The 25,315-nt window shown below is 40.7% G+C and overlaps 1 protein-coding gene across 2 annotated transcripts in view; it reads right to left on the bottom strand.

Moving 5' to 3' along the window:
* The window catches only part of RALGPS2 (Ral GEF with PH domain and SH3 binding motif 2), a 142,828-nt gene that overhangs the window by 117,382 nt on the left and 131 nt on the right, over positions 1-25,315 (bottom strand). The gene's annotated exons all lie outside the window — the stretch shown is intronic.

The raw sequence follows: 25,315 nt of genomic DNA, 5'->3' as shown, positions 1-25,315 counted from the left end.
ACAAAACATGCAAAAACCTGTGGTGACTGTCTTCCCATAGTTTTTCTACACTACTATCCCTTTTTCTTCCTTGGTAACAGATTCTATTCTAGTTGTTATCGTGGTTTCTCAAATATCCTGATTTTAAATTTCATGTATACGTTTTACATGTAAAGTAACAATGTTAGATCAAAGGCATGAAAAGGATAAATTGCTTTCTAGATTAATCTAGCAGAAGTAAAGCAAGTTTCAACCTGTAACATGAAATTGTATGTGTATTGTATCTCAAGTGCTAATAACCTTCTCTTAGGCAATTTCTTATATTTACTTTAACTTGCAAGTGGCTGCATGTACTATCTGGAGGAAAACAAAAACTCCTTGGAAGCAACACAACATTCCACACACATACTGCATTTTGATTATCTTGAGCTGTTTTATTACTGGTTTATTTTTATTTTGAAGAACACGTATGCAGTGGCAAATGTATATATGCAACTCTAGCTCCCTGTATGAGGCACAGTTGTTTTTACTACTGTGGCTGGAGTCACATGATTGTGGGGGAAACCACACAGTTGGGTAATTGCCCCTGCATGTGTCACTCACATGACTGGCATTTGCTTAATTAAACACGCTGCAGGTTGCCATGTTGTCCGAACCCGGCATGTGGAATGAGCTCCCCAGAGAGGTCCGCCTGGCGCCTACACTGTACTCCTTTCGTCGCCAGCTGAAGACCTTTTTATTCACTCAGTATTTTAACACTTAATTTTAACTTAAATTTAAATTATACTGTTTTAACTCTGTATTTTAACCTTATATCAATTTTGCTGTGTGGTTTTATCCTGGTTGTGCTTTTTATATTGTATTTTGTATTTGTGTTTTTAACTTGTTGGTTGTTTTATGATGGTTTTAATTTTTGTGAACCGCCCAGAGAGCTTCGGCTATTGGGCGGTATAAAAATGTAATAAATAAATAAATAAATAAAAATAAATGTGGCATGGCGGGGGTGGCTTCTAACACATTCCACAAACCATGGCTTGGGGCAGGGGTTTATTGGGTGGGTTACAGGCCTGCACTGCTTGCTTGGTTCGGACAATGCAGTGTGGATAATTAAGCAAATGCTAGTCACGTGAACTGCATACTGCATAGTTTCCCCTACTAATCATGAGAACCCGGCCACTGTGTTGTGAAGAATTTTTTTTGTTCACATACATCCTTTTAATGTACACATGTTTAAATGTGTGAAGCTGTCTTTAACACTAGATATCCCAATAGCACATTAAAATTAATGGAGTACAAAAGCAGCACTTTGCCTTAATAGCTAATTTTGGATGTAAAAACTTGCTTATGTAGTCTACGTTTTTGTAGACAAAAGAATTACATTCCAATTTGCAAATATTTACTTAACATAGTATCTAGGTACTAAGGAAATGTAGCCATAACAAGGTCTCAGAGACTTGTTATCACTTTGTGAATCATTAGTGAAGCAAACATAGTAACCCTATTGTTATGTGAACTTCTAGTGAAGCAGATATTGTAACCCTACAGTGCAGTATCAATTCATGAGATTAAATGCCTCTGGAGATGAAAAAAATGTTCAGGCACACAAACACAAAATATTATTCCCTTGTAGGATCCAATGATAGAGAAAAGTCCTTAATCAGACATAACTTCACATGGATGTTACACAATTATCGGAGTTAGCACACTTTGGGATATATGCCACTAGTAGGAATTTACTGTTTGCACTGTTCCTAATACTTTTTATCTATTTATATACTGACATGGTATATAGTTACAAATTAAATACTGCTTTAAGCACTGCCACCAATGTATTGAAATACAGGGGGGAAATCTTTGAACAAAATAAATTCTTGAGAAGTGGGGAAGACACACACAGAATTTGTATCAGCAGGGTTATCTACCCCACAGTTTTTACTTGCCAGTAGACGCTGCCTCAATTCAGACAACACATTTCTCAATGGTGGTTTTAGAACTCCATGGTGGAGTTTTTACATCACCATTGAGAAACATGTTATTTGGCGAAAACACTCCATGCAATGGTGGGGTTATTTTTTGAAAACACTCCATGCAGAATACCCATGCTGTGCAGAGGAGAGTTCTTGCACAACCATTATGTTGCATGTTGTGTGCAGGGCTCTGTGAAGTTTTCCACTGAGTTGACTTTTCCCACTGGCTACAGAGTTTCCTGGCAAAAGGAGCGAGTGCCGCTCTAAGAGAGACACCAGTATTGGGTTTGTTTTTTGTTTTTTTGCAGCAATGGCTGATGAGATACCATCAGGAAAGGAGACAAGGCGGAGGAACTGCCAATCAAATGTCGCGATGGATTTTACTCAACTCCACGGTGTCACATAACGGTGGAGTTAGAACATGTTGTGTGGGGAGTACCGCTTAAAAATCAACCTTTGAGTGTAGTTTTCACACCGCACTGACTAATGTGTTGTCTAAACTGAGCTTACCATGAATGCCCAATTCCTGTCCAAATCGTCATGCATGTTCCTCATACAGTAAAGAGGATAAATGAGGAAAGGAACTTTTATTCTGCATTTCCAACGGAGATGAAATTTAAGTTTAATTATATTTCTTTTGACTGCAAAGTTTCCCCCCCTATAAGATCTAAAAAGTTGTCACTACTGATATTCTGTATCGCTGTAGTCCGATGGTCTTCAATCCCAAGTAGTTTTTCTAGCAAACTCCCTCTACAAATATTTCCTTGTTTTGTGTTATGATTCTTAAATATTAATTTTTGTTGACAGCTCTTCATTCTATGTTATAGCACCTCCTACCATTAACACATATATTTAGTGGTTGGTATTTAAAAGCACCCTAGAAGTTCAGAATTTTACTGATCTATCCCTATGGTTACATTTGCATGCAATGCTAAACCATAGCTTAGTGTTAGGATAAACCACAGCAAGTTAGGATAAACCACATTCCCACTCCCTTGTCTAGCACAACCATAGAGAGGAGACCAGATACTCCTATTCAAGGTTAAAAACCATTTAGCATTACGTCCAAACCCTAAAATGAAGTTAATAAACTTAACCGTGGTTGTTGAAATGAGTCAGCTTCATAATTTATAGGCTGCCTTTTAAACCATAGTTAAAGATCAACTGCAGTTTGTCTGGGTTCAGATATCATGACAAGCTGTATTTAATCTAAAACAGAAGCTAAAAGCTTCCAAACTCCTTGCAAGCAGAGGAGGATGGAGTGTGCACCAAGACTCACTGCAGCTCATTCTTATAATGCTAAACAATGATTTAGTACTATGTGAAAACACAGCCAACGTGTCTGCAACTGAGCTGCTATTTTTGAGTTTAGCTTTTATATATACAGACTCATCTAGAATGATTCAACTGTTTCTTAATTCAACCTATTTTTGCAGTTTTTACTCCATAAACATCAAGTTGTCTTTTGTTTTTCTGAAGATGCCCTAAAGATTAGTATTCTAATTTAAAATCTAGTACAGGGGTGTAGAACTAAAATTGGGTGGGGGCCAGATGACCTCCCCCCACAGCCCTGTGGGCAATATGACCCCAGGTGGGCATAGCCACACTCAGTGTCTTCATTTGGTCCCTGGCCAAAGTACCAGGTAGATTTTCCATCCAGTGCTTGGGTGAGTGACCAGGCTTCACTGTGCGTGGGCTTTTCCAGTTAGGGAAGCCAGCCAAGTCCCTGTTGCTCCTCCAGTGGAGGTGCAAAAGGACCTGAGATGGCTTGGCTTTGGTTACATGAGGTTTCCTTGACAGGGAAAGCCCACACACATTGAAGCAGCAGTGCAGAGGAATCCTTACTATTACCTCCTATGGAAGGGGCAGGGCTTACAGTGTTGGTGGGGGGTGCCCACAGAGGTGGCATTCACAGGTTGAAAATGCAGCTGGAGGGTCTGCACTCATGATCTAGTATCTTCGTAAGACTGCTCAGTATTGCTTCTATATACTTTTTAGTTTTCTATTATGGTTTCAAGACTGTTCACTTTCCCCTACATCTGAATATACATAATGGTGAATTTGTTGTTTCCAACTCTCCAATATTGTTTTTAATTCTTTGTTATTTTCCTATCCTCTTATATTTCATTTCTAAAACATATAACCTCTAAGAAACATTTTAAAGACTTCTATTTATATGATTTACTTCTATTTTCTTCATGCCAATTTTATTAAGCTATCATCTGATTTACAAATTATGACTTATGTTGTTTTGTTATAAAAACAATCTTTGTGTATTGCCAAAAATTAATAACTATTGTACATCCCCCAAAATCAGTCACTACTGTACACATGTGGAAGTATGACCCAAAGTTCCCACAAGGTCTCCAACAAAGATGTGAATATGTCTTACAAATATAGCAGAGCCTTAATGGTGTTAAATACCATCTGTTAATTATACATAGAGTGCAGCTTCCCTTACTAAAGTGTAAACATACTTCAGTGGTCTATTAAACCATATTGCAAGGCAGGAGGTTTTTTGTTGGTATGGTGAGCAGTGGTTCAAATAGATCATGACAGTTTATATATATTAATTCATATATTGCACAATGTAAGAGTACTAGTTTGTCTGGAGGATGTCATGATGTTTTTGTATGGTTTGTGGTTGTTTTATGCCAATAAAGGTACATTGAATTGAATATACATCTTCTTTCTACCAAAATGGCCTATACGTAAATGAATGTTATACAAGTCCTCATTGCAAACAAAGAAAAACATTTTTTTACACTTGTGAAATTACACTCTGGCCCACTGAGGCTTTCCCACCAGGCCCCAAAATGCTTCCCCCCACACCCTACATACACATAATATCTAGCCTGAAGAGGAGCATTACAAATTTTGCTGACCATTTTGTAACTTTTTGATTGGTCCTAATAAAGGTATTATCCTGTCACACCTGTGGTATTCAGCCTGCTCTGTACGGGTTTCCACTACCTCTAGAAAAGCAGGATCATAGTTCGGGATTGCTCTTACACTTTACTAGGGGCATTGATGACCTCAGTGGCTCAGAGCACCTTTTATCAGTTTAGACAGATATACCAACTATGACCTTCCCTGGAGAGAGAGAGCCTTGTGACTAATATTCATATGCCGGTAACCTCCTGTTTGGATTATTGAAATGCATTATACACAGGGTTGCCTCTGAAAACGGTCCATGCACTTCAACGAGTCCAAAATTGAGCAGCGAGATTACCAAGTGGGACTGGCTGATGTAATCATATTATACCAGTACCTTACCAGCTGCACCGCCATCCAGTCAATTTACAGGCCCAATTCAAAGTGCTGATTTTCCCTTTTAAAGCCCTATGCAGCTTGGGGTCAGGTTACCTAATGAGCCTCTCCGTCCATATCTATCTACACAGACCCTAAAGCCATTGTTTAAGGCCCTCCTCCAGGTGCCCATGCCAAATGAGCCAAGGCAAGGGGCTACAAGAGAGAAGACCTTTTTAGTGGTGGCACCCTATTGCGGAATGCCTTCCTCAAAAGGCTTACCTAGGTCCTACATTATGGTCTTTTCCGTGCCAAGAGAAGACCTTTTTAGAGCGCAATCCTATCCAGATAGTTGGCAGCCTCTGAACTTGGAGGCTGCCAAGCATCCAATGCAGGATGGGAGGACAGTAACAGCTTTGTCATCTAGTCACCCCACATTTTTGCTACATGGGAGATTTCACCATCTAGCACCTGCACTTCATAGTTGGAAGGCAGGCTTAGAAAACAGCATAACATAGCCATCTCTGTCTCCCTCCCTTCCGCCGGGACCCCTCCTTTCCCTCTCTCCGTGCTCTGTTTTCTGAGTGCGGAAAGGTAGAGCGCACAGTTCTTTCTCTGCTAGCTATGAGGAGAGGTGGTGGTGGCGGGGAGCTGTCCAGAGAACTTGTGCTATTATGCGGTTTAAAACTGCAAAAATCAAGTAAGATTTAAAAGTCAATGTCTCAACACATAGCCAGACATTACAGTTTGGTGTATGCAAACTAGATATATTTTGGACAAGCACAATTATCTTCCACTATTCCTAGGATCAATATTCCTTGTAATATGTTATATGTTACTTTGTCCCTCCCACCAGTCATCCCTTCCCTCTCTGCCTATAGACAAGAAACTCTTGGGACTGGTGGTTCTTGAGAGAGCATATCACACGAGGAAGCACAAATCTCTGCTTAACAATCTACAAGTCATAGTTTTAATTATACTGTCTGTTCTGGAGGGATAGTACCCAATGCCTGGAGCTATGTTCTCTGAGGCCATGTTTTTTGTCCTCTGGGTGAGGTTCTCCCACAGCCACTATCTCAAGGAATATATGAGAGTGTTTGTCCACTGAAAATGGTGCCTAACTCTCCTGCTAAGCTATAGAAAAAATCCAAGTCAGCTGCTTCAGGACCCAACTTTTTACAAAGACTACAATCTTAAGGATTGTGAGAATAACCCACAGACAAGAAAAAGCTGTGCATGACACACTTTCAAAGGCTGAATGTTTCCTGTACAAGGCTCTGGATGGGCTGAAGGCAGTGTTTCCCTAGGGTGGGCTCCAGAGGGCAGGCCAGATGATCCACCTGCATTGCCTTGGGCAGGCTGCACTGGACATTTTCTTCCCCATCACTTAGGTAGTATGGATAGTGTCTTTTTCAGACATCAGGTCTACCCATAGAAAGACTTACAGTGTCACTCCAGACCCCACTGCTACAGTCCACTCAAGTGTGGGGTTAGGTTCATCAAGCATCACTCTCCCTATCAAGGAAGATTATTAACATTTGAGGATTGGGGCCCTGCAAGGCCATTAAATTCAGAGACTAAAGTCCGTGCGACTGTCTAGGTAACTTTCTAATAGTCCTTGTGATAATGTCTTGTTCCTAGCACCAGCACACATCATGAAGGGAAGCACAAATAACTCTGCCTCTCTAACTGCAAGTGCTAGGAACTCCTAAAGCATACACTCTCTGTTCTAGAAAAGGGCCTGGGTGAGGAACTCAATGTTCAGAATCTGGCTTGTACTGCTCTAATACTGCTTCTGATTGGCTCCAGCAAATCTCACAAGATCTGGACAACATGTACCAGATACATTGAAATAATTTCCATAAATATCCTCAAGTATTATCTGCAATTCTGCTTCAGTTTGTTTGCTGTATCAGGGGGACCTGAATCACCCGGTCCTGGTGAAGACTACTGCAGCACCCACGCCCACCTGCTTGGGCCCTGTACTTTGATGAACACACTTCAGTGAACACCATGACATGTTAGAGGACCCAAAAATCTCATTCTAGCAACAACAGTGTACCATTCAATCCAGTCATCTCCAGCTCTGATCAAGCGAGGACCTGCTAATCCTGCAGGTGAGTGGTGGAGAATGGCTAACAGTGTGCTTGCTTTCATTTGTTACGCTCTCTCCTTATGCCAAATACAGCTATATTTCAATAGACTCAAGTTTTGAATTTGCATCTTTAGAAATAGATTCAGTTAGACATTTATCAGTTAAGGAGCATTCATCAGTAAGAGCAATAGGATAGCTCACTTCGCTGTTAGCAAGTAAACCTGAATACCTGCAGCAACTACTAGATTTCCACATCAGCGTCCAAACATGTTAGAACAGTACCAAAACTGTTTTTTAAGCATTATGCAGGATAAATCATTCTTCAGAGATTACATGATTCAGAAATTCCATGGTGGGAAAGTTTATAAGCCACTAAATCAAAACTTCAAGTGGCTATTTTTCATCACTGATAACTCTGCAGTCCTCTGCAGTTTGCTCACTTTGCAAAATACACACAGACCATACTTGCACTGTAAGAGTTGTTCAATATGATTATTTGTATGCTAGACAGCCAACAGTGTTTAGCCTGTTAGCTTATCAGTTAGGCAGTGATGATCACAACTACACATAGAAATGTGGCTATATATGCTGGAAAACATGGAAAGTTTGCTTCAAGTGTAGATCCAGAATTAATATCTAAATAAACTGAGATGATTCAAGTAGTACAACATTTCCAGCATCTCTATGCATAACTACACCGCTCTATAGCTGTTTTGACTTCAACTCCCATCAACCCTAGCCAACATGGCAAATGGTCATGGATGCTGGGATATGTATTCCAAAACATCTAGAGGGTAACAAGATGGGGAAGGCTAGAGTGGGTGGTTTCTGTCTTGAATTCTAATCCATTTGATCATGCTGCACTCCAGGGCTATTTTTTTTTTCAAATTTCTAGGTAGCAGCATCTTCAATTTCACAAACACACGTGACATTATTTTTACGTACTGCTGGAAATGTTCTCTATTTCTTTTTATGCCTATGATAATTAAAAACAGAATCCTGAAGCTTGCCAACAAAAGCTTGAACATGTTCGGCAGGTTCTGCTACATGTAGAAAGAGGTTCTGGTCAATGACATAACCAGAACCCTTCTCTTTATATACCAATCAAATTGTACAACATGAATAATAAAGCCAGCTAATCTACGTTAGCAGCAATTTAAAAGTTAGACAATCTGGCTGAAAGTATCTGGAACTTCTAGATGTCCAGGCAACTAGCATTTAGAATTTTTCTTTAAGAGAACAGCACGCTCCCACAAGCATACTGGCCCTGGGTATCTCTCTGGAGAGAGGCAATACAATGAACCTTGTTGCGAGCAATTGAATACAAAACTTTAAATTTAAAATGTATGAGTAAGGTTCATGAAACATGACACCGGATTCATTATTAGAAGGTTTCAATTTTCTATAAAGTTTCAATTTAAAACACAAGTACTAGGAAGTATATTTGGAAACAAAATACAAAATAAACGCAAACACAACCTCTATCAACCCCCTAGGTTTCTCAGAGACTGTCAAAACATTCTGAATGTAGAATTTGAGGAACAAATTCTAACTTATAGAATTTTTTTAGTGGAAGCTATGATGTCCTGAATTTGGTACTATGTAAGAATTTGTATGCACTGAAATAGCAGGTTCTACTAACTAGTATTTGCTTCTTGCAGTAACATTTGAATATCAGTTGCTCTTGCTCCTTTCCCAAGTACACAATATAAAGTACGCAAGAGTTTGGGCAGAAAGGATATTCTCCAAAATTATAGAAATATCCTTATCTTACATAATATAAACTTGGATAGAGTATGACATACCTGACAAGACAAGAGATAGTCTGCTATACTACAGGTTATATGATCTTGCTTATGTGAATACATTTTATTATTTATTATTAATTACTTAATTGATTTATTAATTTCTATACTGCCCAATAACTGAAGCTCTTTTGGTGGTTTGTAACAATTAAAACCGTAACAAATAACACAATAAAATACAACATAAACATTTAAAAGTATAAAACTACAGTATAAAATAACTAAAACCTAACAGCAGTGCAAAGATTTAATACACAGTAACTGATTAAAACAATAGAAACTGCAAGACTAAAATGCTTGGTAAATAAGGTCTTCACCTGGACAAAAAAAACAGCATAATGTAGATGTCAGGCAAGTCTCTCTGGGTAGCTCATTCCACAACAAAAAATGCCCTTTTCTTAGTAGTCATTTATTAGCCATACTAAAATACTTGAGCAATATAAATAGAACATATACAATAGGTTGGTAGACAACCTTCTGGAGGCTAGAATGGTAGAAACCACGCCTTCTGAGATGCCCTGGGCTAAGAGCTGCTGCCGCTCAACCTCCAGGTGCAATGTTTGTATTCCTGTCTGAAATCAACATAGCATACGCCTGCAAGAAGTGGAAGCTAGTTGCATTATTGGAAGAAAAAGTGAGAATACTTGAGTGGTGGGTATCCACTGTCCAAAGAATAAGAGAAGGCAAAGAGTACATAGACAGAACGGTGGAACTGCAACAGCAACAAGAAGCACAAAAAATGGAAGAGCAACAGCAAGTTAAAGCAGAAGCGGAGAATACCAAGGTGAGGAAAGCCAATGAAGAGGAACTCCTTGGAAAATGACAGGAGCAGAAGAATTAGAAGACACTGCAGCGGTGGAACCACTAGAGCTATATAACAGCTTTCAGCTACTGGAGGATGAGTGTGGAGGACAGTCTGAAGGGGAAGAATTACAGGGGACCCCATGCAACCACCCAGGGAGCTTCAGCTATTAGGCAGTATAGAAATACAATAAATAAATAATAAACAAACAGTGAGCAAGAGGCAGAAGGTCAGTCAACCAAGAAGAAGAAAAGCATAGTTGATGTGTGAGACTCCCTGCTGTGTGGGATTGAAACCCAAGTATGTCATGAAGACTCATCAGGTATGTGGTGTCCCTGGAGCACAGATTAGAGATGAGACTGAAGGGTTGCCAAAACTCATAAAGCCCACTGGCATCCTTTTCTTCTTATTCATGTGGGAACAAATGATACTACCAAGCGCAGCTATGAAGAAATCATGTCAGACTTTGAAGCTCTGGGAAGAAAACTCAAGAACTTTGGGGCCCATACAGTTTTCTCATCCATCCTCCCAGTTCTTGGAAGAGGAATAGAAAGAGAAAGAAAAATCCTCTGGGTATATGACTGGCTACGAAGGTGGTGCCAACGTGAGAGATTTGGATGCTATTTGGAAGACGGACTGTTGGCAAGGGATGGGTTGCACCTCACCAGGTCTGGGAAGAATGTGTTTGGCCACAGCATGAAGAACTTCATCAGGAGGGCTTTAAACTGAATCCTATGGGGGAAGAAGATGTCAACCTGGAGGCAACAATGGATGAAGGCTTATGCACCATAACAGAGAGAACAGCTCTAATAGCACCCAAAAATAGTCTTCACAATAATGTAGGAAAGAAGCCAGACCATAAAGCACATGGACTTCAATGTCAACATACTAATGCCCAGAGTGTGGAAACAAACAGAATGAACTTGAACAAAGGCAAATACAACTTGATAGATATAACTGAAACTTGGTGGGATGACTTCTATGACTGAAATATGGCAATTGAAGTGTATAATTTATTTATTTATTTATTTATTACATTTTTATACCGCCCAATAGCCGAAGCTCTCTGGGCGGTTCACAAAAATGTATAAGTTGTTCAAAAAGAACCGAAGAAATAGAAAGGGAGGTGGAGTTGCACTATATGTTAAAAACATTTATCTCTGCACAGAAATACAGGAGGATGAGCCTGGTAGCCCCATCGAGAGCATCTGAATTAAAATAAATGGGGCAAGAAATAAAAGGAGCATGATATTCGACCACCCAATCAAGGAGAAGATGAGGATGAAACTTTTGAAAGAAGAGTACAGACAGGTAGCATAGAAGTGCAGGAATGACATCAGGAAGGCTAAAGCTTGAGAATGAGCTGAGGTTAGCGAGGGATGCTAAAGGCAACAAAAAAGCTTTCTTCAGGTTTGTGCATAGAAAAAGACAGAGGAAAGAAATGGTGGTTCAACTACTCAGTGAGGAGGATGACAAATTGATAACAAATGACAAAGAAAAAGCTGAAGTGCTCAATTCCTACTTTGGCTCAGTTTTCTCCCAAAAGCAGTTCTGACACCCCCACCACCCCATGGAAAAAATGAAGTACAAGCTGAAGGGGCAGAAATTAAGCTTGAGATTGATAAACAAATGGTCAAGGGACACCTAATTTCTTTGAATGAGTTCAAATCTCCAGGGCCTGATGTACTGCATCCTGGAGTAATAAAGGAGCTGGCAGATGAACTCTCAGAACTACTGTCTATTATCTTTGTGGAATAATGGAGGACAGGTGAAGTGCCGGATGACTGTAGAAGGGCTAATGTTGTCCCTATCTTCAAAAACACTTAATTTTAACTTAAATTTAAATTTTACTGTTTTAACTCTGTATTTTAATTTTATATCAATTTTGCTGTGTGGTTTTTATTCTGGTTGTGCTTTTTATATTGTATTGTGTATTTGTGCTTTTAACCTGTTGATTGTCTTGCTATGATTTTAATTTTTGTGAACCGCCCAGAGAGCTTCGGCTATTGGGCGGTATAGAAATGTAATAAATAAATAAATAATAAAGAAATAAATAAATAAAAAGGGCAAAAAGGAGAAACCTGGGAACTACAGACCAGTTAGTCTGACATCCACCCCTGGAAAATTTTTGGAGCAGGTTATAAAGAAGTCAACCTGTAAGCACCTTGAAAATAATGCAGTGATTACTAGAATCCAGCACGGATTTGTCAAAATCAGGTAACCTCCTTGTTGGACTGTAGGAATGTGGCGGGCATAATATATCTTGACTTCAGCAAAGCTTTTGACAAAGTATCACATGACATTCTGATTAGCAAACTAGCTAAAACTGGGCTAGATGGAACAACAATTAGGTGGATCCAGTGGGCTACGGAATCGGACTCAAAGAGTGCTTATCAATGGTACCTTCTCAAACTGGGGGGAGGTAACGAGTGGGGTACTGCAGGGCTGAGTCCTGGGCCCAGTGCTCTTCAACATTTTCATTAATGATTTGGATGAGGGTGCAGGGAATACTTATCAAATTTGCAGATGACACAAAATTGGGTGGGATAGCTAATACCCTGGAAGACAGAAACAAACTTCAATGTGATCTTGACAGGCTGGAGCGCAGGGCTGAAAACAACAGAATGATATTTAATAGAGATAAATGCCAAGTTCCACACATAGGAGAAATAAATCAAATGCACAGTTACAAGATGGGGGATTCTTGGCTCAGCAGTACTACAAGTGAGAAGGATCTTGGAATTGTTGTAGATCACAAGCTTGAGAAGGTGTTGAACGGCTGAAGAAATCCTTTGGTGCTTTTCTGTGATTCTGGAGACTGGGACTGACAGGAATCTGTCCCTGGGAACAGTGCAGAACTCGAGGGTGTAGCCAGCTTGACAGTCTCGAGCACCCAACTGTCTGAGGATATGACTATCCAAGAGTGCCAAAACTGCTGTAAGTGACCACCAATGTGAGAAGATGTGGTGTCATGCAGAAGGTTTTCTCTGAAGTTTTCCTCCATGACTAGATTTAGATGGTCCGGACTTGGCATGCTGACAATAAGAGGACCAGTGTGACCTAAAGGGTCTGTTCTGATGGAAGGAGATGGAAGGAGGGCCTTGGGGATGAAAAGACTGGGAGCTTTGTTTCTTAGGCCACAGCTAGACCTAAGGTTTATCCTGGGATCATCCAGGGTTCACCCCTGTCTGAGCACTGGATCCCCTGTGTGTCACCTAGATGATCCAGGGATAAACCTTAGGTATAGCTATGGCCTTAGTCTTAGAGTCCTCCTTCTTTCAGGCAGAAGGTAAGATTTTTTCTTATCCTTTGACTCCAGTAGATGAGGAATAAGGGACTCCCCAAAGAGCTTGCTGTCCAGAAATGGTGTGGTAGAAAGAATGGCCTTTGACTGCTGGTCTACCTCTCAATGCTTCAACCACAAACCCCAGCGCACAACTACTCCAGATGCCATAGCTCTGGCAGAATGCAGTCCATGGAAGCGTCTGCAAGAAACTCAGCTGCCCTGGCAAGCTTGTTGAGACCTTCCGTAAGGTGCCTGGAGGTAGGAGGAACCTCTGTCAGCAGAGAACAGAGGCCTGTGCAGTAATGGAATTAGCAGTGGCAGCCCTGATGCTCAGAGCCATGGCTTCATGAGCAAGACAGAGCACCACCTCATTCTTCCTTTCACCTGGATCCATGGGGTCTTCATTACCCTCTTTAATGAGAACAGCAAAGTTCCAATTCTATGCAGTGGGAATTGCTATGGCTTTGATCATACTCAATGGTCTGATTGGGGTTTGGCCCCACATAAAGCAGTCATATTGGGTATTTTAAAATGCAGGAAGGCGATCTCTACAAAGTGGTACTAGTTTCAGTCATGTACCTTATGATGTAATTCGTGGCCCCCCCATTACCTCTCTTTGGAGGGGTCTGAAAGGGGGTAAGCCCCAACAAAGTAAGTCAGATTGGACACTCACGTATACTGTTCCCCAACAGATACTGCTTGTTTCATTGATGTACTTTATGACATAATTATTGTCCCCAGAAAGGGTTTTGGGGGGGCTGCCACCCCCTAAACACCCCAGCAGCTGCTCATAAGACTGGCAATTTTTGAGACGCCACAACTTTTGTAAGATGTTTAGATAACCAAACCTTTTGTACCTTATGATGTAAGTACTCTTGGACTATAGACACATGTGCTCCTCTAGACCTTTTTTGTTAGTGCCATTGAGCAACGGGACTAGCCTGATCATACAGCTTATGTTAGTACAAACCTCCCTGAAATCCCTTTCTTTCTCCCCATTCTCTAACTTTCATCCTAACACTTTCTTTTCTGCTCCCAGAGTGTTAGGGACTCCAGTTTACTTAATTACTAACTCTTTGATATCTCACACTGAAAAGCCCATCCTATGGCAGGTTGAACTGTTAGCGGCCTAGTTCACGTTCCAAACACAGCCCTCCCAAGAACTAAGCTGATTTCCCCATAATCCAGTTCACTCCACAGGCTCTGAAGGTTCTCACTGATCTGTGTGCTTTTATTTGAATTACAATTGCTTGTAATTCATTATTATTATTATTATTATTATTATTTATTTATTTATATAGCACCATCAATGTACATGGTGCTGTACAGAGTAAAACAGTAAATAGCAAGACTCTGCCGCATAGGCTTACAATCTAATACACTGGGAGAGGGGATATGTTCAAAGGGCAAGAAGCAATCTGAAACCAAATGCTGCTCCGGTAGACAGTAGCCCTGAAAGTGCTCATCAGCAACTGGGAACACATACAAGTGGAGAATGCTTTCCTCCACACGGGTTGCAGGACTGAGGGAAAGACTGTAGCTCAGTGGTAAAGTCTGTACTTTACATGCAAAAGCACCTAGGTTCAAACCCTGGTGCCTTTGGTTACCGCTGGGAAGTTCTCTTGTCTTCAAGGATTTTCAGAGGACTACATGCAGCTCACATTTTGCCCACCCATTTTACCTCCTCAATTGCTGCATTATGCTGCTGCTTTGTGCATTTAGCTATTATCTGATGTTTTAATATTGTTATTTATTTTATTATAAGCTGATTTGTATAGAAAAGGAGCCTATAGTATAAACTAGTTTATTTGGTCAAATAAAATATTGCCTTGGCTCAGGAAATACATATGGAGAGAAGACTGTTTTAAAAGCTTTATCTGCAATCTAAACAAACTGCTGCATTGATCAAACTTTCCTTAGAGAGATACTTAAGTGTTCCCCAAAATGCAAAGTTTGTGGAGTTCTTGCTTCTGACATACACAAGTATAGTGCTGATGGGAGAGTTGGCATCAGCAAATGCCAAGATTGATCAATATTGCAATGAGACCGTAAGCTGAAGTATCTGTTTGGAAAATGTGGAGCCTTAAAAGATGTTTTTTTACATTAACATAGAAGAGAAAACAAAGTGCAAGGGATTTGCAATTCTGCTTTTTCCACTTCAGCTCTAGTGTGTAAAGGTATCACACATCTCAGTATAAGAAAGGTCTATGAGCAGGGTGGATTTGATTTAAATCACTATTCAGAAAGACTCGATTTAATCATGTGACTTCCCCCCCTCCCAAAAAAGTGCACTCTCCCTTGCTATATTTTACACAACTCTGAGTTACCAAAGACTCATTCTTGCTGGTATAATCTTAATATTTACAACCAGATGAAGGTTTCATTTTTAGAATAGCAACTTTTCGGATTAGTTTTACAGTTACAAATACTGATTTGGTTATACTATTAGAAACACATTATAGATCGATAATTATGAAATTACTGCAAGGTGAACTATCTCCAGTTTAATAGGTTAATCATTCATATTTGGACAACCTTTCTGCTGTACTTTATTGGAAGGAGAAAAATAATCTTACCAAAACCTCTGGAAGAGCATGACATTGTGAATGGATTAATGTAATTCATTTACCAAAAAATTTAAACAGCCTCATGCTACATAATTAAAAATGAATCCTTATTTCATGATGAATAATCTTTGGACTATAATGTATCTTGGACTATAATGTATCTTAAACAGAAAAGTATTTTTAGATAGAGTTTTCCTCAAAAAGCATTTTATTTTTAAAAAATCTGATTTAAATAAAACAAATCTGAGTTAAATTTTAAAAAATCATTGATTTTTATCCACCCTGTCTATGAGCCACCTTTTCACAGCAATTCTTGTATTTCTGCTCTCTACAGTTCTGTGTAATTGTGAATGAGCCCTTCTACTTTTATAACTTGAATGCTAAGCTAACATTGCCTCCCAATATGCTTTTTGATGGTGCTGAAAGAGTTTTCACTAAGTTTATACATTGTATCAGGGATTGGCAACCACAGGACATCCAGGGGCCATTTTTGTCCCCTGTATTCCTCTCCTGGTTGGTTGTAGTCTGCAAGGCTTCTTGAAAAAAAAAACCCAAAACAAATCAGTGGATTGCCTCTGAAATTTAGCAGCAAACCACTCCGTAGCAATAAAAGGGTAACACTTAGTTTATTCTGAACCTAAATTTGCTCTCTCAGCATTCTGTAGTGCCAAAAGCAGCATTTTTTTGCCAGAGCTGAACTTGGCAACTCAGAATGGGGTTGCATGCTTGAGGGGCCATGACAATGCTGTGTGTTGCCCACTGCTGCAGTATATCAATAGCTGCTGGGGGATTTATAAATTGCCTTTCATCCTTATGGTTACTCAGTTGACAAAGACAATTGACTACTGAAGTGGCAAAAATGTAAGTTTTAGAAATAATATAATAAAAAAGATGATATCCTGTAAGGAAGTCTATAGTAGCGAATGCTGAGGGGTATCAGCAGACCCCCTGTCCCCTCCTCAGGTAAGCTATGTCAAGCTTTTATCAGGTTCCAATGTAGGCTCTTCTCTCTCTCTCTCTCTCTCTCTCTCTCTCTCTCTCTCTCACACACACACACACACACACACACATACTAGGAGACAACAAGTTCAAAAAGGCAACTTGCAACTAGGTAAGAAGTGCAAACAGCACCAGAAAATAAGGGGTGGAGGAAGAGACCCGAGAGATTAACTATTCTACAGCATCTTTGATATTCACCTCACTTTTGTTTTTCTGTCTGTGTCTTTGACAATGCTCCCTGGTGAGTCAAACAAAAAGGCATCTAGTAGGCAGAAGAGGCAGGGCAAACATACTGTACTTCTACAAAGTCAACAGATCATTTCTTCAAATTTTACTCAAGACGCATCTATAAAGCAAATACTTGTCCCCAGCTAGATGCAAGCGAAGGGTGAATTTGTACATCAACTCAGCTGTGTTTCTCCAAGAATGCTAGCCCATACTTTGAAGAGAAGTGCATGGACGTATACATCAATAGATATTGTTGGACAGTGATAAGATGCCACTAGAAAACATAGATGAGGGCAATTGCTAATGGCACATAATACGTATTGACATATGCAAAAGGACATGTCAGTGTATGATATGAACTAACATTACTAAGGAAAAAAACAACTTGGTCATGCTAAGTATATACAAATATTAATCCTAATTCTAAAAATGAAGAGCTGGTTCAGGCTTTATATAAACAGACAGGATGCCTCTATTCTAGGTAAAATGCAAAACATACCCCACAAGGGCACCTTTTGATCACAGCCCTGCATCTGAGTAATTTCTGGTTTGTATGAGACATTAGCAAATTCTAATTAATTTCCTCCAGAAATTATGATTTAATAAACTGTATAAAAGTTATTACTTCCATGAAGTCTGAGAAAAATGAAGTTCCCTAAGGAGGTGAAGCACTGACACAGTTAAGGCTCAAGAGGAATGAAGACTACAGAAATCAAACTGGACTAAACCATGATAACCAAGGCAGAACAACAGAAACAAATGGGGCTATCCAAGCACATATATTACCTTTTATGAAATCTAATACAGTAGCAAAGTCTAGGCTGTTCAAACAAGTATGGGTGTGCTGGTTTGTAAAGAGGAACTACTGTTACTCTCTTGTGATTAGTTATGGGTAAGTTGACCCCAAGCTCTCTATGAGTTATAAATCCAACATTATAAACTAGGATAGAAGTTCTCTGTTATTACTAGATTTTAAAGCTAACTTTGCATTTCTGCACATAACTACCGTTCCTCTTGGGAATATGGCATGCATAAAATGTTATTTTTTTGTCCTGTGCATCATGGTGTTATATGTCATGACTCTTCTCTGAGCAGCTCTTATCACATATACTTTGTTTACAACAGTAGATCAACATGGAGCCACAGGCAGAGGCAGCAAGTCAGAATTTTTTTAAAAAGCCTGTTCATTGCAGGACTTGGCATGTTGTTGACACTGTCATGGAGGAGATGACCGAATTTGGCTACTCAGTTATGCTTACTCTGTAGGTGTAATAAATATAAATTAATTTGGAATCAGACTCACTTTGAATTATGAAAATATTAAAGCTTGTTGGCTCAACTTCAGGGCTCATTATACATTTGAGAATGACAAATTATTAGATTTGACTTACGAATTGACTAATTTTGAGGTGATATCACTACTTCTATCCAGCAACAAATTTAAAGTTTGGTGGGAGAAGGAAAAGTCTCTTACAGTAGAAGCAACTCAATTATTACAGCCTGTACTGGTATTTTAGCAAACAGAGACCACAATGCTGACTGTAAGGATTAAGCAGATCTTGGGACTGGCATGTTTTTTAATGCATGAATTTTATGGTTTTTATGGTTCTTTAGGAGGGGAGATAAGATCCAGACCAGCTGCGTGAGGGGGAGAAGATGGAGTCATCCGATTGTAACTGTCTTGTGGCCTTGAGTGATTAGCCATCCTGGGCTGAAGTGTGAAGTAACTCCTTGCATCAAAGCTGAAGGGAGGGGGGAATGGAGTGAAAAGGATAGTATAATGAAACCCTGTGAAAAGAACAGGGAAGAGTCGGCTAAGTCTGGTCTGGGTGACGTATGATCTGTAGTTTTAGATTTTAGCTTGCTTACTTTGGGTTCTGGTACTTTATGCATGTAACTAAGTTTTATTCTGCTGAATCCCATGTATTTCCTACCCTTATCCTGAATAAATGGTCTTAAACCTCATTCTGTGTGAGCTTTGAGTGTCCAAACCAAGGGTCCGTGCTAAATCTGTCATCTTGGCCCTGTGGGAAAGAAGAAGGACCGAGGGGACAGGAGCAGGCAGAAGTAACATCGGGGCCTGCTCCTGCTGGACTCTTCCCCCCTCCCCACAGGGCAAACTTCCATCTTGGCCCTGTGGGGAAGAAGAAGGACCGAGGGGACAGGAGCAGGCAGAAGAAACATCATGGCCTGCTCCTGTTGGACTCTTCCCCCACCCCCACAGGGCAAACTGTCATCTTGGCCCTGTGGGGAAGAAGAAAGAGCAAGGGGACAGGAGCAGGCAGAAGAAACATCATGGCCTGCTCCTATTGGACTCTTCCCCCACCCCCACAGGGCAAACTGTCATCTTGGCCCTGTGGGGAAGAAGAAAGAGCAAGGGGACAGGAGCAGGCAGAAGAAACATCATGGCCTGCTCCTGTTGGACTCTTCCCCCACCCCCACAGGGCAAACTGTCATCTTGGCCCTGTGGGGAAGAAGAAAGAGCAAGGGGACAGCAGCAGGCAGAAGAAACATCATGGCCTGCTCCTATTGGACTCTTCCCCCACCCCCACAGGGCAAACTGTCATCTTGGCCCTGCGAGGAAGAAGAAAGAGCAAGGGGACAGGAGCAGGCAAAAGAAACATCATGGCCTGCTCCTGTTGGACTCTTCCCCCACCCCCACAGGGCAAACTGTCATCTTGGCCCTGTGGGGAAGAAGAAAGAGCAAGGGGACAGGAGCAGGCAGAAGAAACATCATGGCCTGCTCCTGTTGAACTCTCTCTCTCTCCTCCCCCCCTCCCTCCCTCCTGAACTCCTGTTCCTTGTGTGTCATGTCTTTATTAAACTGTAAGCCTGAGGGCAGGGACTGTCTTTTTTGCTAAGTGTAAGCCGCTCTGAGAGCCTTTTTTGGCTGAGGAGCGGGGTATAAATATGATAAATAAATAAATAAATAAATCCAGTCTAAAGCCAGCGGTTTGCTGGGCATTCTTCCTTTACACTGACTATCCTCTGCTTTCATAGTTCTATTCATACCTTTCTTCCCCTTCCCTTATACAGGATCCTATGAACATGCACTTCTCCAGATTCACTCTAATGGGTCTACTAAGGAAAACTAAGTAGTATGAGATAATCCTGCATCCAATGGCAATATAGTAAGTTATTAATCTGAATTGCTGTATTCTTCTAGCTCAATGATTGTTCCCAAGACTTCAAGGAAACTTCTTAACTTCCTCTTTCAATAACCAGCACCAGGGAACTGGATAGCCAAACAGATCCTAATGCAGACATCGTCCTGATGGTTCATCTTTATCCTCCTGGCCTCGTTACATACCAAACTAACACAAAAGCTGTGTGTTTTAAGATGGCAAGGAAGATCAATTGTTGCCTAGTTCATACTGAAGCAATAACAATCATAGAAGCCTTACTGAAGCAGAAAGTCAATCAGCAAGGTGTAAAAGATACTATTGTTCCCTTGAGTGTATGTGTGGCATAGTGAAGGCAAAAATATAGTTTGCTTCAGTTCACACGATATGACTGAAGGAAATGACAAACTAATTACAACTGAAACCAACCTCTCAGACCAATAAAAACTGTTTAGAAAATAAAATGTCACTTTAAAAAACTTCAAAAAAAAATCTGAGGATTGGGGAGTCACACACACACACAGTTAATGGTGGCCACTACCACATGTTGTTGTCACCACCAAAATCCCAGCAATTTTACTAGAAAACAAGGTGCATAGGAAACAGAATTGGGCTTCTGGCAGCCCACCAAGCAACTACTTGAGCTCTGCAGAGAAATAGGGCATGCAAAGGAAGCTGTCTCTGTGTACCCTGTTTTTCTGCAAAATTAGCAATTCCAACAGCTGTTTGTTGGGCTGTTGGCAGCCCAATGTTGCTGGGAAACAAGGTACACACTTTCTGCATACTTTGTTTCCAGCATAATCACTGGGATTGTGGCAGCAGTGGCCAAGATCCCAGTCCCTGCACCCTACAATAGCTTGTCAACTTTGAAATTAACACAGTTTATTTCTTACAGTCTTAATCCTGGCTTTGCATTTTCATTTAAAGCGGAAATCCAGACCAATATATTTATGATTAGAATGGGCTGAAGCAGCGAAAGTATCTCACATAAGCAAACCTGTTATCTACATGTCAAACAGTAGGTTCAAACAATACATTCAAGAGCAAAGGTTCCAATCAAACATCACTCACCACTTTCCCCTCTAGTGAGAGGGCACTGCTTTGTGGGAAAATGTTTATTAGGACAGAGACCTATCTGTTTTGTTTATGCTGTAAAACACTGTGTACATTGGTGGCGCTGTATCAGATATAATTGTTTCTTCTGAACAATACTAATATCTTAGGTTTCTCATCTAGCCTACACTTTCAACCTATGTTTTACAGAGTAATCACGCAAACCAATCATATACTTTGAGCCATAAGCTTTCTTTAGGGATCATACCTCTTGATAATACTTGTCTTGACATATCTTTATACCATCCGCAGCCAGCCACTGACAGGGCTCAGCCTTTCTGCACGCACATTTCAGAGCTCTGTATGTCCTATAAATCTCTTCCAAATGGTAGTCAGTTCTTGTAACAGAATTAAAATGTTCTATACTATCATGGTGTAACAGCAATCATCATTCCATGTTGTACATACAGTCCTCTTCCAATCTCCTTTTTGCTAAATAACCACACCATCTGATACCTCCCTACAGCAACCATAAAGAACCTTTAAAAAATAGCAATACTTTAGTCAAAGCACATAAACTTTCTTATGTACCTCAAGATCCCAAATACCAACCCCAAATGTATAATACATCCAAAAAGAATCGCAAACACAATAATACAAAGTTACATTGTACTTCCCATCAATTCAATTTCTATATTGATTTAAAAAATCTTCTCATTTCCCTTTTTTATGTCTTTTTACACCTACTTATAGATCACATTCACCCCAACCACACACACACTTTGCACACCCTACTAATTCTTCTCCATGCTGCACATTATATTCCATCCTGGAGGTATGTTGTTGAATGTCTCATCATACACTGGGACACAGAACACAGTTACAAGCATATTTAAGCAGAATTATTAGGCCCTCTCTTGCCAAAAAAAAAAAAAAAGTGCATCCACTAAAACTAACACCAAAAAGCAAGACCACATCCCAAGATGCTAATGATATGCTCAGAATCTTGAGACACAGTCTCACGTTTTGGTTATCCCCTCCTATTACTCATACATACAGAAGTACAAAATCAAGTGAAAAATAGCAAAAAGGATCCAAAGGCATTTACATAAGACTATCTCCCCTTTTTCCTGTGATAATTAACATGAATTAACTATTGTTCAGTATTCAGTCACAAACAATATTCCCACTTTAGGAATATTGTATTGAAATGAAGGTTAGTTTTCTTTAATCACCAGCCTGTACATAAATGTGCACTAAAAAGTTGCGGTGGGGTGGATCAATCCTTTATCACGCAAATGCATTAAGGAGGGGTCTGTCTTTCCTCATATACTTCACTTAACTTCCTGCTTATTGTGCCAAAACAGAGGTCTAGTGGGCTAATCTTCAGCCTGCAGAGTAACTGCTCCTGCTATCATATGCTGAGCCTCCATTATCCATACTTCTCCTTGCTAGTTGCTAAGCCCCACCCTAACCATGGGAGGGGAAATATATATATCCCACTGGTACTAAGTTGCTCTGTTTTGGGGAGTGGGAGAGTTCTTCTGTGTTCATTTTCATGTCTGTATAACTAGTCAACCCACACACCAGAAGCAAAGAGCAGAACAGGGCTACTGTTCCAACAATGGGCCCTCCATTACCACTTTGTTCTCTTAACCACTCAGTCATGCAGATACAGATCTGATGATACTTAGGCAGGACAAGGTTTGTTGGTGAATTAAAAGTGTCAAACAAGGTATTTCTTTGGGTTTCACCTGCATCAATTCAGAACCTGAAGTCTTTATGGTAGCCATGGTAAAAATTATTCTCCCCAGTAATAAAATATAAATTAGTTCTCTGGGACTATCTATACAGCTACAGCTCTCTAGTATGTATTGGCAACTAATGACCTCTGCAGCACACCCAGCCCCAGAAAGGGGTGGGGGACTTCCGGCCCACACAAGTTGCCAAACTAGGGGGAGAACAAGAACTTGGGGGAAGCAGCATCTGTACCCATGGAACCTGCTATGAGTGCACTTTGGCAAGGAAGCATGTGAGAAGGGTTGGCCTAATTATTTGCTCATCCCTACTCAAAATTACTTTCCTATAAAGCTAGCCGCTGCCCAGCAAAACAAATACCTTTTGGGGAAGAGTGGCTGATAAGCCCCGGTGGTTACTCCAACTTTGTCAGGCATTGGGACTTTGTGGAAGTTGGCGGTTCCCCTCTGCAGTACATGGCAGATGGAGCCCTTAGCCCTAAAAATTGTGAAGGAAGCAACTGGCAATCCACTTTTAGACCTTAGTTCCACAGAGCAAGGGTGGGGGGAGAGTGTGGCGAGATTAGACTGTGTACCCATCATGGTATATGCAGAACCATCACCACCACATGCCCTCAAGTAGGGCAAGACAGGGCCCATAACTCTAATTATACAATTGCAAACTTCCTTAAGCTTGAGAAAAACAGGATAACAATGTCCAGTGTCTTATACTGACAAGTAAGGGAAGGAGAGAGTGGAAGCTAACCTGTTAGTCCAGGGCTCCATATATATATATATATATATATATATATATATGGGCAAATTAAATATGTCTATCATGGGAAGGGACACTTCACTCCTCTCCCAAAACAAAACAATGAAAGGGCCAATCCATGAGTATAATCATGCCAGTCTCTAGAAGAAAAAACAAGGAACCCTCTGGCATCTTAGGGCTCAATTCTATGCATGTTTAGACAGGAAAAGTCCTAAAACTCCCAGCATTCCCCACAACTTTTTTCTGTCTAAGCATGCATAGGATTGCTCCCTTAAAGATAAATCCATTCATTGTGCCATAAAGCCAGAGCCTATTTCGTCCAATACATGATTGGCCACTGAAGTGGGTGGGTAGGTGTATGCATTTTTTTATATACACACATCCGGAGTACAGAGAAAAGGAAACCAAACTAGGTTAAGAGTTTTGTTTTGTTTTTAAAGTGAGGCCAAAAGGTCAACCAATGTAAGAGCCAATAGGTGTGTCAGAATTAGGCGTAGCACAACGAATACAGAATCAACTCAAGTTTTTGCTAATAACCCTAACTCAGAGTAGCTTAAATATCTGACCGTCTTTCTTGTATTTCTTTGGTAAATTTAAAACATTATATGCATATAGGCAAGAGATTTATGGTCCCAGTTGGAGGAGGGATTGGTTGGTGTTGGTGAATTTAAAACATTATATGCATATAGGCAAGAGATTTGTGGTCCCAGTTGGAGGAGGAATTGGTTGGTGTTGGTGGTTTTAAAACATTATATGCATATATATTATATGCTACTAGGAGGAGGGTTTTCTCCGCTGTGGCACCCCGGTTGTGGAATGAGCTCCCCAGAGAGGTCTGCCTGGCGCCTACACTGTACTCCTTTTGTCGCCAGCTGAAGACCTTTTTATTCTCTCAGTATTTTAACACTTAATTTTAACTTAAATTTAAATTTTACTGTTTTAACTCTGTATTTTAATCTTATATCAGTTTTGCTGTGTGGTTTTATCCTGGTTGTGCTTTTTATACTGTATTTTGTATTTGTGCTTTTAACCTGTTGGTTGTTTTATTATGGTTTTAATTTTTGTGAACCACCCAGAGAGCTTCGGCTATTGGGCGGTATAAAAATGTAATAAATAAATAAGGGCAAGAGATTTGTGGTCCCAGTTGGAGGAGGGATTGGTTGGTGTTGCTCTAATTTGTATGTACTGTTTTTCCAACTGATGAAAATTTCAAATTTCATGCCCATCCCATGAACGTAAGATTCAACGGGGGCGATTAGGTCTTTTGCAGTCGCCCCCCCCCCGTCCACCCCGTTTCCTCAGGAATTAGAAGAGCATGCGGTCGTTGGGGGGGGGGGAATGGGGGGGGATTGAGTGGGGTTAAATGGAGGACCCAAACCATGTTGACAGGAGAAAGGGGGAAGGAAGCACACTGCTGCTGCTTGCGGACCCCAACCTCACCCGGGGGAGAGGAGATGAACGAGGCACATTATGCCCCAAAGCAGCCCGGGGTGAGAGAGGGAGAAAAGAACGGTTGAAGACCCCCCCTCCTCCTCCCAACCGCCCCCCGAAAGAAGCGGGGAGCCTCCTTCCCAGCCCTGAGGGCCTCGGTGAGGCGCCCACGGGGTCGGCGTTCGCCCACACGCCGATGCCAAGCAGCCTCCACAGCTCTC

The sequence above is a fragment of the Elgaria multicarinata genome, chromosome 1, assembly GCF_023053635.1.
Source record: "Elgaria multicarinata webbii isolate HBS135686 ecotype San Diego chromosome 1, rElgMul1.1.pri, whole genome shotgun sequence".
Classification (NCBI taxonomy): domain Eukaryota; kingdom Metazoa; phylum Chordata; class Lepidosauria; order Squamata; family Anguidae; genus Elgaria; species Elgaria multicarinata.
Note: the sequence above shows the minus strand (reverse complement) of the source record. Positions and strands in the feature narration are given on the sequence as shown.